Raw genomic sequence first — 5,758 nt, 5'->3', positions numbered from 1 at the left:
TGAGCCAAAATTTTCAAATCTGAAACCCACCAAACCCACAAAAATATTTTGCAAACACCGGTGAAGGGTTATTCCGGATAACTTATCTAGGGTAAAAGCTAGATTGAATTTTCAAAAGATCAAATATTTTCATAAAGATCCAATTTCCTTAAGGATCTACATTTTCATAGTCATGTGGGACTGTAAACCGCCTTTCAAATGTGCACTTTGCTTTGGAAACCGAAAGTAAATCAACTATTTGATTGCAAGTGTCGTTGACCTAAACCTGAGGCAACTGTGGATGACACACCCACCTTTAACCATGGTTCTATCATTACTATCATTGTTTATACCGCCGTATAGAAATCACTGATGTACAAAGTGTGAAGAATAAAGAAGTGATTCTAGTATTTCAAGACGATATTGCTTGAGGACAAGCAACGCTCAAGTGTGGGAATATTTGATAATGCTAAAAACTAACATATATTTCATAGCATTATTCCTCAAGAAAGACAAGCTTTTAGTTGCAATTGTTCTATTTACAAGTGATATTCGTTTAAATAATAAAAGGTGAAGACAAAAGACAGATTCGACGAATTGAAGACGCAAATGACCAAAAAGCTCAAAAGTACAAAATACAATCAAAGAGGTTCCAATTATTGATAAGAAACGTCTCGAAATTACAAGAGTACAAGATTCAAAACGCAAAGTACAAGATATTAAATTATACGCAAGGACGTTCGAAAATCTGGAACCGGGACCAGAGTCAACTCTCAACGCTCGACGCAACGGACTAAAAATTACAAGTCAACTATGCACATAAATATAATATAATATTTAAATAATTCTTATAATTATTTAATATATTATATTATTTATAAAACCGTCGGCAGAAGAAAACAACCAAAAATGAGCCTCCCCAGCTGGCCATGCGATCACATGGCCTGGAAGGCATAAATCCATGCGATCGCATGAGCCCCAGTTTCAGCCCACATGCCTATAAAAATCGATCTTTGGTGCACCACAAATCCATCTATCTTTCTCTTTTCTCATTCATACGATATATTTATATTTATAATTTATATTTTAATTTTAATTTTAATTATAATTCTAATAATAAGGGTATGTTAGCGAATATTGTAAGGTTGTAAGTCGAAATTCTGTCCGTGTAACACTACGCTATTTTTAATCATTGTAAGTTATGTTCTACCTTTTTACATTAATGTCTCGTAGCTAAGTTATTATTATGCTTATTTAAAACAAAGTAATCATGATGTTGGGCTAATCACTAAAATTGGGTAATTGGGCTTTGTACCATAATTGGGGTTTGGACAAAAAAATGACATTTGTGAAAATTAGACTATGGGCTATTAATGGGCTTTATATTTGTTTAACTAAATGATAGTTTGTTAATGTTAATATAAAGATTTACAATTGGGCGTCCCTATAAATTACCATATACACTCAATCGGACACGATGGGCGGGGTATTTATATGTACGAATAATCGTTCATTTAACCGGACACGGGAATGGATTAATAGCCACTAGAATAATTAAAACAGGGGTGAAATTATGTACAAGGACACTTGGTATAATTGATAACAAAATATTAAAATCTTGGGTTACTCTCAGTCGACATCCTGGTGTAATTATTAAACAAAGTATTAAAATCTTGTTACAGTTTAAGTCCCCAATTAGTTGGAATATTTAACTTCGGGTATAAGGATAATTTGACGAGGACACTCGCACTTTATATTTATGACTGATGGACTGTTATGGACAAAAACCAGACGGACATATTAAATAATCCAGGACAAAGGACAATTAACCCATGGGCATAAAACTAAAATCAACACGTCAAACATCATGATTACGGAAGTTTAAATAAGCATAATTCTTTTATTTCATATTTAATTTCCTTTATTTTATATTTAATTGTACTTCTAATTATCGCATTTTTATTGTTATTTTATTTAATTGCACTTTTAATTATCATACTTTTTTTTTATCGCAAGTTTATTTTATCGCACTTTTATTATTCGCAATTTTATTATCGTTATTTACTTTACGCTTTAATTTAAGTCTTGTATTTATATTTATTATTTTACATTTGGTTTTAACCGCGACTAAAGTTTTAAAATCGACAAACCGGTCATTAAATGGTAAAAACCCCCCTTTATAATAATAATATTACTTATATATATGTATTTGTATTTTTATAAAAGTAAACTAATATAGCGTTAAGCTTTATTTAAAGATTTCCCTGTGGAACGAACCGGACTTACTAAAAACTACACTACTTTACGATTAGGTACACTGCCTATAAGTGTTGTAGCAAGGTTTAAGTATATCCATTCTCTAAATAAATAAATATCTTGTGTAAAATTGTATCGTATTTAATAGTATTTCCTGCTAAAATTAATAACTATTTTATACCACTCTGCTAAAACATCAAGTACCGTGTAAACAATAATTAATTTACAGTTCATATTGGTATTTAAATGGCGATACTAAAAATATAGGAATTATTTAAAAGCTCGTTGTGTTGATAAATTTTGAAAATTCTTTTGTGTTTAGGAGCCCGTGGTGTTGACAAATTTATCATCTAACATTAACCAAAAAATAAATTAAAATTCAAGTAAACCACCAACATATAACATATGTAAGGTGATTAAAACTCAAACAAAATTTGTCATAAGGTACGATATACATTATAAATTAGTATTCCATATACGGTTTAAAGTGTAAAACATAAACATTATGAGCCCAAGTGACTGAAAATATATAACGTAATAATTTGTTAAATAACATAAGTACACCACAATTCCATTCCAATATATAGTGGTTTAGTCCCTCTCAGGTGATCTCAACTGTTTAAAAAAATATATACTTATTATATAAGTACTTGTAGGTGAAATAACATATAACATATAACATAGAGTTATTAATATCTTAATATTATACATATTCATTATATATTATAGATTTTTTCCATATATATAAATTATATATATATATATATATAAATTATATATATATATATATATATATATATATATATATATATATATATATATAAAATTTATATTATATATATATTATAAAGTTTAAATTATATATATATATATATATATATATATATATATATATATATATATATATATATATAATAAAGTTTAAATTTTGTTATTTATTATCAATTATCATTTGAATTAAAACTCATTAATTCCATTTAAAGTTTATCATTTTGATGTATGAGTATGATGTAATACAATTATATCTATATAAATTACAAGTTCATTAAAGTATTTTAACGAATACTACGGGGTATGGTATCAATAAATAATAAATAAATGCTTAATTAATTAATTAATTAATAATAATAATAATAATAATAATAATAATAATAATAATAATAATAATAATAATAATAATAATAATAATAATAAGTATAATAAATTATCAAACTACTAATCTAACTTTATTACTCAATAGTTCATTTAATTAAAATCTATCTATAGTATATATTAAATCTCTAATTTGATGACATCATAAATAAGCTATATCTTTTGTTAGAAAAAATTCAAAACAAAAAAGAAAATATTAGAGGACATCTAGATGATATCATTAAATAATTTAATTACAATTTAAAAAGATTAAAATTTATTAGATTATTCAAAAAAAGCTATCTGTGATTTTACGGGTAATTAAACTAAATGACTTTAGCATTATATTCACTTAGTACCTAAAACATATCATTAAACTGTTTCTTTTAAACAAACCCGTGATTCCACGGGTCATTTCACTAGTTTCAAGTAAATCCTCACTTGAAAACAAAGAAAACAAGAAAAAACAGAGCATTCACATGGTCTGAATTTTTTAAGGTGGATGAAATAATGAAATAATTGTATCGTAGAGTATTAAATTGTGTGAAATAATCTTTTATTATTAATTATTATTTCCATACCTCTTTTGATTTTAATTTTGTATTCGGATTTCTTGATTGATGGTGCAGATTGTAACTACTTTGATACGTTGAGATTTGAAGCACATGATCTCCATGACATAATTATTGTTTTTTTTCCCATTAATTTTGATATGAGATTCGGTACTATTGAAATTATTAAGAGTGTTTGAATATGCATTACGCAACAAACTATGCGACTATTTCGAATTTAAGCTGCTATTATTAGCAATTAATTAATTAGTAATTTGTTAATTAATTCAAAGACATAAGTATAGAAGGAATGACAATAAATCCCATATTCGTATCTCTATCCATTCATATTGATATACAGTGGATTAAGCGAGTTGATTGATATCCATTAAATATTTCAAAAAGGGTCAAGACTTATGTTGAAGTACACATATTTCTACTATGTGGCGTGAATTACGAGGACATGATCCAATTTAAGTGGGAGAGTGTTGTTACGACCTGATCTGGAAAAAAAAGGGGGGGGGGATAAGATGAGGGTGCGCGCCACACACCCTCTATGTGCGCGTCGCGCACAGCCTGCGTGACAGAGGGGTTTTTTTTCTTTTTTTGTTTAAACTTGTGACTTCAAGTGCAATTTTGCATGGAACGAGTTTTAGGCTATAAATAAGATCTGGAACATCATTTTGTTCATCTCAAGCTTCAAGGAAAACTCTCTCAACCTAGTGAGAGAGTGGAGTGAGAAAGAGAAGCTCTAGGTTGAAGAAGGTGATGATTTCAACCCGAATTGGAACCCACTCTCTATGTTGTTGTCATCTAGCTCGATTTTGGTGCTAAGGTAAAACTCTAATTTGGATATTATTGATTGAATTCAATTTTAGAGCTAAGGTTTGAGTTAGTGATGACTTATAAACTTCATTTCTTATGTTTGAGTGTTAAACACTAGATTGCTTGTGTATGGTTATTCCATATGTTCATAAGAACATGATTATTAGTCAAATTAGGTGTTGACTTTGTAATGAGTCAAAATTTGTAAAATGAGTCTTATTTTGGGTGATTAACTAGTTAGGTACTTAATATTGTGTTATTGGTGTAGTGGTGGCATAATCACTAGTTAATGGTTATTATGGGTGTTTTTGACTTGTGTCAAATTTAGCCAAGAATTTTTTGGGTTAAATGTGGTGTTGTCACTAGTCTTGGTTAAATTGGTGCTTAAGCACTTGTGTTTAGTGTTAATGGGTGTCTATTAAAGTTAATCACATGTGAGTAGTGAGTTTGGGTTAAACTAGTGTTTAACACTTAATTTGATGGAATAAATACTTGATTTAATTGGCTAATTGGTGTTTGGAAACATAATCAATAGTAATAGTGATTATGGGTCATGTTGTCTTGTTTTGATTCGTTAAGTACAATTAAGGTTATGATTGTACTTATTGGATGGGTCAGAATTACCACTCATAGTGGTAATTTGATTGTGTCCATTTAAGTTTAAAAATGGGCAGGTTTGTCATGTAAGTTGAACCCCTCGGTTATGGGATTGTGGTGTCGGATTCTCTTATAGAGAATGAGCTTTATGTGTTATATAGGTGATTGTTTGCTCGGATGTGATAACGGTGATTGTGCATACATGACTTGCACCTGCATTTCAAGGTGAGTGGAATAATTGTATATGTATGTGTATGATTTATTTGCTTGTGTGTGTGAGCTGGTTAGTGTATCCGTGCGCGAGGTTACACTATAGTGCTATCCGTGCGTAAGGATTTCACTACCCTTTGTACTAATATTCATTAAATTAAGATGATTGTCTAAAAATGTTTATCTTGTTCAAAAACTCAAATGTTATT

The sequence above is a fragment of the Rutidosis leptorrhynchoides genome, chromosome 1, assembly GCF_046630445.1.
Source record: "Rutidosis leptorrhynchoides isolate AG116_Rl617_1_P2 chromosome 1, CSIRO_AGI_Rlap_v1, whole genome shotgun sequence".
Lineage (NCBI taxonomy): Eukaryota > Viridiplantae > Streptophyta > Magnoliopsida > Asterales > Asteraceae > Rutidosis > Rutidosis leptorrhynchoides.
The sequence above is the reverse complement of the archived record's forward strand: the minus strand, read 5'-3'. Positions refer to the sequence as shown.